This window comes from Balaenoptera ricei, chromosome X (assembly GCF_028023285.1).
Source record: "Balaenoptera ricei isolate mBalRic1 chromosome X, mBalRic1.hap2, whole genome shotgun sequence".
Taxonomy (NCBI): domain Eukaryota; kingdom Metazoa; phylum Chordata; class Mammalia; order Artiodactyla; family Balaenopteridae; genus Balaenoptera; species Balaenoptera ricei.
Window position 1 is genome coordinate 62406097 of NC_082660.1, and position 12037 is coordinate 62418133.

Below are 12037 nucleotides of genomic sequence, written 5' to 3' on the forward strand. Positions count from 1 at the left end.
GTCAGGCACAGATGTGTCTTGATAATAATGATGATGAGAAATGAATGTGATGATTATAGCTGCTATTTCTTGAGTACCTATACGTTCCAGGCATTGTGCTAAGTACTGTGCATTATCTCACTTAATCCTGCTGACATTTCTTTTGAGGTAGATATTATTGTCCCAATTTTCATAAATGAAAAAATTCAAAGAATTGAAGTAACTTGCCCAAGATCGCACAGGTATTGAATGTTAGAACTAGAATTCCAGCCCAGTTCTGAAAGAATAACAAAGCTCAAGCTCTTTCCACAATCTTAGTATTTACCGAACAGTATAATCCAGAACATTAATTCAACAAGAGATAGATAGGTCTTTTTCGAAAAACGTTCTCTGGCCAAATAGGTTTGGAAAATGCTGCATTTCATATTCCACTCTGGAGAGTCACATTTCTCGTTCGTGTATTAAAAGATTTGAGAAGTCTTCAGTGAAGAAATCTGTTTATTTTTCCTTAACCCTATTTTTTCCCAAACTCTTTTTGATCAAAGCATCCTTTTCCTGAGGACATCTGTTAATATCACACAGGACCCTGGTACTGTCTGGAACGTAGTGTAAAAACACTGCACTAGACGACACAGTCCATTCCATTCATCTTTACAATCCTCCTCACAGACTGCTGCTCTTAGGCCTGGCGTTTTCATCCTAACCGCGAAAGTGACCAAAGACTTGATGTCGCAAAATATTTCTTCAGCAAAAACATACGTTTGTCACTTTGGGAACATCTCTGGTGACATGAAGGAATCTATACTTCATGGAACTTTGAGAGACCATTAGGCGTCTAAAATGTCAGCAGTTAGTGTGACTGTTTTAGTGTTGCCTGAATCACAGTAATATTTTGATATTCTTGACAATATTTTTGAGTCTTTCCCAAACCAAACCAGAACTGAGCCAGAAAAGTTTCACAGCTGATCATAACTTAACTCATGGAGTCAATTGCTTTGTGGAGCCTGAGGCCTCAAGCATGAGTCCCTGCTGCAAAGGCTAGAGAGGAAATCCTTGGATGAAGAATGCAAGCCTTCTCACATCGGAAATACTTTAGAGATTGGGATGTGATGGGGTGGGGTGGGAATCAACTTGCACAGCCCTACCTTTTCTTGCCTTTTTGTCATGCTTAGAGCAGATGTTGGAACTGTAATCTGGGCTCTGAACACGGGCATTCCATGTGGTGCTCATTCAAAATTCTCACTCTTCTTTGAAGCTAATGGCTTCCATCTTCTTCAAATGTATTGAACTTGCCACATGTATTTGTGCATTCTGTCTGTTTACAATTCTTATGGTGTGAGATAGAACATGAAGTAAACTATGAAGGTTATAAGATTTGAAGATACAGAATATGTTGAAGGTTGTTTTTCTTTTTTTTTTTTTCTTAATAAAAATTTCCAATCCTCATCTGCCAGCCATTGTCCTTACTTTCCTCCTTATTGCTTATCACTGAAGAAATCTTGGCCATGTCCAGTTTTCTGATGTAGCTCTCTATATAAAGGGAGGGAAGCATGAAAGTGGGGAGCCTACTACCTATATAACCAAAGAACAAATGAAATTAAATTAACGTTTATTGAGTACCTACTATGAGCACATCACTTTCACTTATTTAGTCTGCAAGACAACTCTGTAAATTGACTGGCAATTTTTGATGCTGTTATTGGTATTCTTAGCATGACTATGATTCAGTAGAAAGTACAATGAACTTGGAGTCAGAAGAATCTTTGTCCACTTCCTTCAGTCGTTCATTTATTCATTCAACAAACATTGTACTGAGCACTTACTATAAAAGATATGCTTTAGGTGCTGGAGATACAGAGATGAATAAGGCATAGCCCTTGCCATCAAGGATTTAAAAATTTAGTAAATTGAACAATCACATAATCAGAAAATTATAATTTGATAGGTGCAATAGTTTATTAGGGGAACACAAAGGAATTGTGGCCTGAGCTGAGTCTTAAAGAATGAGTAGGCACTGAGAAAAAGATGGACTGAAGACGGGCACTTCAGGCAGAGGGTATGGCATGAAGGAAGGTACAGAGGCAAGAGGTGTATGGAAGAGGGTGGGGAGGGGGCATAGTGGATACAGAGCCAGGGCTTTGAGGTCTATGTTGAACTATATGCAGTTCAGTGTTGCTTTTAAACTGGTGGATGTTTTATAAATTTATTTTCGTAGTTAATAGACTATGTTTTAGAGAAGTTTTAGGTTTATAGGAAAATAGAGCAGAAATAGTCCCCATATACTCTCTCTCCCCCAACCCTTTGCAACCACTTATCTTTTTACTGTGTCCACAGTTTTGCCTTTTCCAGAATGTCACACAGTTGGAATCATGCAGTATGTAGCCTTTTCAGACTGGCCTCTTTCACTTAGCAATATGCATTTAAAGTTCCTCCATGTCTTTGTGTGGTTTGATAGCTTATTTCTTTTGATTGCTGAATAATATTCCATTGTATGATGGACCACAGTTTGTTTATCCATTCACCTATTGAATGATATTTTAATTGCTTCCCATTTTTGGCAATCATGAATAAAGCTGCTATAAACATTCATGTGCAGGTTTTTGTTTGAATATAAGTTTTCAACAAATTTGGGCAAACCTAGGAGTGTGATTACTGGGTTGTGTGGTAAGACTATTCTTAGCTTTGTAAGAAACTGCCAAACTTTCTTTCAATGTGCCTATACTATTTTGCATTCCCACTCGCAATGAATGAGAGTTCCTGTTGCCCTGCATCCTTGCCTGCAGTTAGTATTGTCAGTATTTCAGATTTTAGCGATTCTAGTAGGTGTGCAGTGCTAGCTCATGCTTAATTTGCATTTCCCTAATGACATATGATGTTGAGCATCATATGCTTATTTGTAATCTATATATCTTCTTTGGTGAGGTGTCTGTTTCAATCTTTTGCCCATTTCTTAATTGGATTATTTGTTTTCTAATTGTTGAGCTTTAAGTGTTCTTTTTATATACTGGATACCAGTCCTTTACCAGATATGTGCTTTGCAAATACTCTCTCCCAGTCTGTGGTTTGTGTTTTGATTAACTTAACAGTGTCTTTCTCAGAACAGAAGTTTTTAATTTTAATGAAGTCCAGGTTTAACAATTTTTTTCTTTCATGGATTGTGCTTTGGGAGCTCTACCTGAAAATCCACTGCCAAACCCAGGGTCAGGTAGATTTTTTTCATGCTATTTTCTAGGAGGTTTTTTGTTTTCTTCTGTTTTGTTTTGTTTTGTTTCAGAATAAGGAACTTTGGCCTTTTAATTCCTTTTGAGAGTTTCTGTAGTTGACTACTTTTTTCCTGCTATGCCATTCACTTTGAATCTGTATTACCTCAACTCCTCAGAGAGAAAAAGGACGGGGAGTCCTCATTTAGAAAACATTTCCTAATTTTACATTTTAAAAGTCAATATTTAAAAAGAAAAACCTTCTTCAACCCCCAACCCCTAAGCCCATCATGAATAATCTGGTTTAATACAAGTTAAGTCTATAAATAAATGTGTTCTTTTTCCTCAGAAATCACTTAAACAACTTTACAAGAATTACTGTTTTAATAAAATTAGAAATGAAAAAGGACAAGTTAAAACAGACACCGCAGAAATACAAAGCATCCTAAGAGACTACTACAAGCAACTCTATGCCCATAAAATGGACAACCTGAAAGAAATGGACAAATTCTTAGAAAGGTATAACCTTCCAAGACTGAACCAGGAAGAAATAGAAAATATGAACAGACCAATCACAAGCACTGAAATTGAAACTGTGATTAAAAATCTTCCAACAAACAAAAGCCCAGGACCAGATGGCTTCACAGGTGAATTTTGTCAAACGTTTAGAGAAGAGCTAACACCCATCCTTCTCAAACTCTTCCAAAAAATTGCAGAGGAAGGAAGACTCCCAAACTCATTCTATGAGGCCACCATCACCCTGATACCAAAACCAGACAAAGATACTACAAAAAAAGAAAATTACAGACCAATATCCCTGATGAATATAGATGCAAAAATCCTCAACAAAAGACTAGCAAACAGAAACCAACAACACATTAAAAGGATCATACACCATGATCAAGTGGGATTTATCTCAGAGATACAAGGATTCTTCAATATATGCAAACACGGTGATACATTGTATTAACAAATTGAAGAATAAAAACCATATGATCATCTCAATAGATGCCGAAAAAGCTTTTGACAAAATTCAACACCCATTTATGATTAAAAACTCTCCAGAAAGCGGGCATAGAGGGAACCTACCTCAACATAATAAAGGCCATATATGACAAACCCACAGCAAACATCATTCTCAATGGTGAAAAACTGAAAGCATTTCCTCTAAGATCAGGAATAAGGCAAGGACGTCCACTCTCACCACTATTATTCAACATAGTTTTGGAAGTCCTAGCCACGGCAATCAGAGAAGAGAAAGAAATAAAAGGAATACAAATTGTAAAAGAAGAAGTAAAACTGTTGCTGTTTGCAGATGATATGATACTATACATAGAGAATCCTAAAGATGCCACCAGAAAACTACTAGAGGTAATCAATGAATTTGATAAAGTTGCAGGATACAAAATTAATGCACAGAAATCTCTTGCATTCCTATACACTAATGATAAAAAATCTGAAAGAGAAATTAAGGAAACACTCCCATTTACCATTGCAATAGAAAAAATAAAATACCTAGGAATAAACCTATCTAGGGAGACAAAAGACCTGTATGCAGAAAACTATAAGACACTGATGAAAGAAATTCAAGATGTTACAAACAGATGGAGAGATATACCATGTTCCTGTATTGGAAGAATCAATATTGTGAAAATGACTATACTACCCAAAGCAATCTACAGATTCAATGCAATCCCTATCAAATTACCAATGGCATTTTTTACAGAACTAGAACAAAAAATCTTAAAGTTTGTATGGAAACACAAAAAACCCCAAATAGCCAAAGCAGTCTTGAGGGGAAAAAACGGAGCTGGAGGAATCAGACTCCCTGACTTCAGATCATACTACAAAACTACAGTAATCAAGACAATATGGTACTGGCACAAAAACAGGAATATAGATCAATGGAACAGGATAGAAAGCCCAGAGATAAACCCACGCACCTATGGTCAACTAATCTATGGCAAAGGAGGCAAGGATATACAATGGAGAAAAGCCAGTCTCTTCAATAAGCGGTGCTGGGAAAACTGGACAGCTACATGTAAAAGAATGAAATTAGAACACTCCCTAACATCATACACAAAAGTAAAGTCAAAATGGATTAGAGACTTAAATGTAAGACCAGGCACTATAAAACTCTTAGAGGAAAACATAGGAAGAACACTCTGACATAAACCACAGCAAGATCTTTTTTGATCCACCTCCTAGAGTAATGGAAATAAACACAAAAATAAACAAATGGGACCTAATGAAATTTAAAAGCTTTTGCACAGCAAAGGAAATCATAAACAAGATGAAAAGACAACCCTCAGAATGGGAGAAAATATTTGCAAACGAATCATTGGACAAAGGATTAATCTCCAGAATATATAAACAGCTCATGCAGCTCAATATTAAAAAAACAAACAACCCAATCCAAAAATGGGCAGAAGACCTAAATAGACATTTCTCCAAAGAAGACATACAGATGGCCAAGAAGCACATGAAAAGCTGCTCAACATCACTAATTATTAGAGCAATGCAAATCAAAACTACAATGAGGTATCACCTCACACCAGTTAGAATGGGCATCATCAGAAAATCTACAAACAACAAATGCTGCAGAGGGTGTGGAGAAAAGGGAACCCTCTTGTACTGTTGGTGGGAATGTAAATTGATACAGCCACTATGGAGAACAGTATGGAGGTTCCTTAAAAAACTAAAAATAGATTTACCATATGCCCCAGCAATCCCACTACTGGGCATATACCCAGAGAAAACCACAATTCAAAAAGACATATGCACCCCAATGTTCATTGCAGCACTATTTACAATAGCCAGGTCGTGGAAGAAACCTAAATGCCCAGTGACAGATGAATGGATAAAGAAGATGTGGTACATATATACAATGGAATATTACTCAGCCATAAAAAGGAATGAAATTGGGTCATTTGTAGAGACGTGGATGCATCTAGAGACTCTCATACAGAGTGAAGTAAGTCAGAAAGAGGAAAACAAATATCGTATATTAACGCATATATGTGGAACCTAGAAAATGGTACAGATGAACCGGTTTGCAGAGCAGAAATTGAGACACAGTAGTAGAGAAAAAACATATGGACACCAAGGGGGGAAAGCAGCAGGGAGGTGGGGGTGGCGGTGTGATGAATTGGTAGATTGGGTTTGACATGTATACACTGAGGTGTATAAAATGGATGACTAATAAGAACCTGCTGTATAAAAAAATAAATAAAATTAAATTTAAAAAATAATAAAATTTCATTTCAACTGTTAAAAAGAAAAAGAATTATTGTTTTAAAAATTTACCTAGAGAAGTTAAAGTACCCGTCATTTTCCCCCTGTAACAGATGGTGCTCAAAGATTCACATATCAAGGCCATTTGCTTAGCTCATCACACTTTAGTTGTTCTGTTAGCAGGCAGGCTTTGAATGTTCTTAATCACTCTTTTCTCCTCCTTGATAATGTCTGTACTCTGGCTTCAGCTCCCATGTGTTTTTGTGGATCCCTTTTACATTTTGAATGCCAATTTCTTTTAAGATTTCCTTCAGGTACGACACAGGCTGTTTTGTGATGTCCACCAAGTCCTTAAGATTAATATTGATGTTTCTCAAAAGCTGAAAACAGCATGTCTAAAATGTGTTATCAGCTCGAGCTCGTTTTCCATCTTCTTTCTTTTTCCTTTCATATGCAATATTGTATTGATGATTAGCAACAGGTTTGTAATTGGTTGTCACAACTTTGTTCAGTTGCTGTAATAGCCTTACAGGTTTGGAAGGTTCTTCTATTTGTAATCTCTTTAATCTCATGTACTTTTCACTGGCAGTGGGTCAGCATTCAGCTCTTTGTACCACTATTCCTTCCAGTGAAAGCTTATCCGATGAGCTCTCAGTAGACACTGTTAATGTGTGTCCCCCAACACTTTGCAAGACAAATATATGTACTCTAGGAGCGCTGCCTGAACCTGATTTTCCACCAATATCATGAATATTTGCAAGAGCCTCATTCAAAGTAAATGACACCTCCATCCTTCCTTGATTTTTGGCAATCCGCAGTTTCCCAACTTCACCTCTTCCAGGACCTTTAACCCATTGCTGTGACAAATATTTAGGAACCTTCACCAGCCACACTCCGGTGTTCTGTTTGGCGCCGGTCAGGCTGAGTTCCCCTCTTTCCTCCATGGGTCTGTCGCCAACGGAGGCGTGCTGGCCAGAGCAGTGGCCCCAGGAGCTGGGGGGCTGTGGGGCAAGGGACCAGAGCATGGGGCAAGCCCTGGCTGGAGACTGATTGTGAAGAGCCGGGGTCCACCTGCCCAGATGCTGGGAGCCCAGGGGACTTCTAGGAGTTTTAGAGTTTTCTGTTTTACATTTAGTTCTGTGATCCATTTTGAGTTTATTTTTGTGGAAGTTATAAGGACAGTGTCTAGATTCTTTTTTGCATGGGCATGTCCACTTGTTCCAGCACCATTTGTCAAAAAAACTATTCTTTCTCCATTGGATTGCCTTTGCTCCTTTGTCAAAAATCAGTTGACTATATTTGTTTGGGTCTATTTCTGGGCTCCCTATTCTGGTCCATTAATCTATATGTCTGTTATTCCACCAATACCACACTATCTTGGTTACCATAGCTTTATGCTAAATTTTGAATCAGGTAGTTTTAGCCCTCCAACTTTGTTCTTATTCTTCAATATTGTGTTGAATATTGTGAGTCTTTTTCCTTTCCATATAAAATATAGAATCAGAGGTTTTTGTATCCACAAAATAACTTGCTGGGATTTTTACTTGGGGTTACATTGAGTCTATAGATCAAGTTAAAAAGAAATGACATTTTAACAATACTGAGTCTTCCTATCCATGAACACAGAATATCATTCCATTTATTTAGGCTTTTATTTCTTTCATCAGAGTTTTATAGTTTTCCTCATATAGATCTTGTACATATTCTGTTTGATTTATGCATAACTATTTCTCCTTTTTTGGTGCTAAAGTGTTTTTTTTTTAATTTCAAATTCCAGTTGTTCATTGTTAGTATAGGAAAGTAATTGACTTTTGTATATTGGGCTTGTATCTCACAGCCTTATTATATTTGCTTATTAGTTCCAGGAGCTTTTTGGTCAATGCTCTGGGATTTTTTACATAGAAAATCATGTCATCTGCAAACAAAGACAGTTTTATTTCTTTCTTCCCAATCTGTATGCCTTTTCTTTTCTTGTCTTACCTTATTGCATTAGCTAGGAGCTCCAGTGTGATGTTGAATTAGAGTGGTGAGAGAGGACATCCTTGCCTTGTTCTCAGTCTTAGTGCGAAGTCATCTAGTTTCTCAGCATAAGTATAATATTAACTACAGATTTTTTTGTAGATTTTTTTTATCGAATTGATGAATTTCCCCTCTGTTCCTAATTTGATGAGAGCTGTTATCATGAATGGATCTTGGATTTTGTCAAATGATTTTTCTGCATCTATTGATACAATCATATGCTTTTTCTTCTTAAGCCTGTTGCTGTATGATGGATTAAGTTAATTTATTTTTGAATATTGAATCAGCCTTGTGCACCAGGAATAAATTCCACTTGGTCGTGGTGTATAATTCTCTTAACGTTGTTGAATTTGACTTGCTAATATTTTGTTGAGGGTTTTTGCAACTGTTTTCAATGAGATGTTGGTCTGTAGTTTTCCTTTCTTATAATGTCTTTGGCTTTGGCATTAGGGTACTGCTAGCTTCATGGAATGAGTTAGGAATTGTTCCATCTGCTTCTGTTTTCTGCAAGAGGTTGTAGAGAACTGGTATAATTTCTTCCCTAAATGTTTGGTAAAATCCACCAGTGAAACCATCTGGGCCTGGTACTTTCTGTTTTAGAAGGTTATTAACTGTTGATTCAATTTCTTTAATATGTTTAGGCCTATTCAGATTATATAGTCAATTTCTTTAATATATAAACAAGTTATCCTTTACATATTATATGTACAGATTATATATTTCTTCTTATATGAGTTTTGATAGATTGTATCTTTCAAATAATTAGCCAATTTCATCTAAGTTATCAAATTTGTGGGCAGATTTGTTTTGTTCATAATATTATTTTATTATCCTTTTAATGTACATGAGAGCAGTAGTAATGGCCCTTCTTTCATTTCTGATATTAGTAATTTGTGTCTTCTTGCTCCCTTTCTTGGTTAGCCTGGGTAAGGGTTTATCAATTTTATTCATCTTTTCAAAGAACCAGCTTTTCGTTTCATTGATTTTTTTTTCTATTGCTTTCCTGTTTTCAATTTCATTTATATTTGCTCTGATTCTAATCGTTTCTTCTCTTGGGCTTACTCTGAATTTAATTTGCTCTTCTTTTTCTAGTTTCCTGAAGTGGAAGCTTAGATTAAATATTTTCCAAAATCATTTAGATCTTTTTCCTGTTGCAATATATATGATTTTCCAACTACTTTCTGTTATTGATTTCTATTTTAATTCCATTGTAATGTGAGTATATAGTTTTATGATACCTATGCTTTTAAATTTGCTAAGGTATGTTTTATGACACATAATGTTTATCTTAGTGAATGTTCCATGTGAACTTGAGAAGACTGTATATCCTGCTATTGTTGGATGAAGTATTTTATAAATGTCAATTAGATCTAGTTGATTGATGGTGCTATTCAGCTCAATATATCCTTACTGATTTTATGCCTGCTGGATATTTCAATTACAGACTGAGGGATGTTGAAGTCTCTATAATAGTGGGTTCATCAGATTTTGCCTCAATTTTGTGACACTCTATTGTTAGCCACATACACATTAAAGGATCTTATGTCTTGGAGAATTGACCCCTCTATCACTATATAATGCCTCTCTTCCTTCCTGATCATCTTCCTTCCTCTGAAGTCAGCTTTGTCTGAAATTAGCTTGCTTTTGATTAATGTTAGCATGGTATATCTTTCACTATCCCTTTACTCTTAATCTACCTTTATCTTTATATGTAAAGTGTGTTTCTTACAGATAACATATAGTTAGTTGGTTATTGTTTTTTTATCCACTCTGGCAGTTTCTGTCTTTTAATTGGTGTATTTATACCATTCACATTTAAAGTGATTATTGATATAGTTGGATTAATATCTACTATACTTGTAACTGTTTTCTATTCATTGTCCATTTCTTTGTTTCTTTTTCTGTCTTCCACTCTTTCTGCCTTCTCTGGTTTTAATCAAGCATTTTATATGATTCCATTTTCTTTCCTCTCTTATATCAATTATACTTTAAAAAATTTTTAGTGGTTGCCCTAGAGTTTGAGATACACATTTATGACTTATTCAAGTTCGCTTTCAAATAACATTATAGCACTTCAGAGGTAGTGCAAGTACCTTATAGCAGAGTAGTCCCAATTCCTCCCCCCATCCCTTATAGCATTGCTGTCATTTGTTTTACTTATCCATAAGCTATAATCACTGAATACATCTTTGCTATTATTATTTTGAGTAAACTATTATCTATTAGATCAATTAAGAATAAGTAAAATAAAAGATTTGATTTTACTTTCATGAATTTCTTCTCTAATGCTCTTCCTTTCTTTATGTAGATCCAAGTTTCTGACCTATATCATTTTCCTTTTCTGAAGAACTTCTTTTAACATTTCTTATAAGGCAGGTCTCCTGGCAACAAATTCAATCAATTTTTGTTTGTCTGAGAAAGTCTTTATTTCAACTTCATTTTTGAAGAATAATTTTGCTGGATACATAATCCTAGCTTGGTGTTTTTTTCTTTTAACACTTTAAATATTTCACTGCACCCTCTTCTTGCTTGAATGTTTTCTGAAGAGAAGCCAATGTAATTTTTATCCTTTTACCCCCCTCTAGCTTCTTTAAAGATTGTCTCTTTGTCTTTGGTTTTCTGCAGTTTGAATATGATATGCCTAGGGGTCAACTTTTTGGTATTTGTCCTACTTGATATTCTCTGAGCTTCCTGGATCTGAAGTTTGGTGTCTGTCATTACTTTTAGAAAACTCTTATTTGATATTACTTCAAATATTTCCTCTGTTCCTTCCTCTCTTTCTTCTTCTGGTATTCCCATTATGTGTATATAACCTCATTTGTAATTGTACCACAATCTTTGGACATTCTGTTCCATCTTTTTCATTTTTTTTTTATCTTTGCATTTCATGTATAAGGTTTCTATTGACATCTTCAAGCTCACTAATTCTTTACCATCAAAGGCATTCCTTTATAGTGGGTTGGTTTTTTGTTTGTTTGGTTTTTTTTTTTGATAACCAACTTTTTATCTTTTAATTCAATGTACTTAAACTTTAAAAAGGTTCACCCATTTCTCCTACACCTCAACCCTCACCTCTGGCAGCCACCAGTCTGTTCTCTGTATCTATGAGCTTGGTTTGTTTGTTTGTTTATCTATCTATTTTTTAAAAATTCTGCATATAAGAGAGATCATACATATGGTATTTGACTTTCTCTGTCTGACTTATTTCACTTAGAATAATGCCCTCAAGGTCCATCTATGTTGTTGCAACTGACAAGATTCCATTCTTTTTTATGGCTGAGTAATATTCCATTGTGTATGTTATACCACATCTTCTTTATCCATTCATCTACTGATGGACACTTAGGTTGTTTCCACATCTTGGCTATCATCAATAATGCTCCAATGAACATGGGGGTGCGTGTATATGTATATATATATCTGGGTTAGTGTTTTCTTTTTCTTCAGATAAATACCCAGGAGTGGAATTGCTGGATTAATTGGTAGTTCTATTTTTAATCTCTTGAGGGACCTCCATACTCTTTTCCACAGTGGCTGCACCAATTTATATTCCCATCAACAGTGCACAAATGTTCCCTTTTCTCCACATCCTTGCCAACACCTGT

At 35.6% G+C, this 12037-nt stretch overlaps 1 protein-coding gene and 1 pseudogene across 4 annotated transcripts in view; one reads left to right on the forward strand and one right to left on the reverse strand.

The window, feature by feature from the left end:
• Nucleotides 1-12037, forward strand: part of EDA (ectodysplasin A) — a 362955-nt gene that overhangs the window by 329136 nt on the left and 21782 nt on the right. The window lies entirely within an intron of this gene.
• LOC132357617 (general transcription factor IIF subunit 2-like) lies at nt 6601-7357 on the reverse strand (annotated as a pseudogene).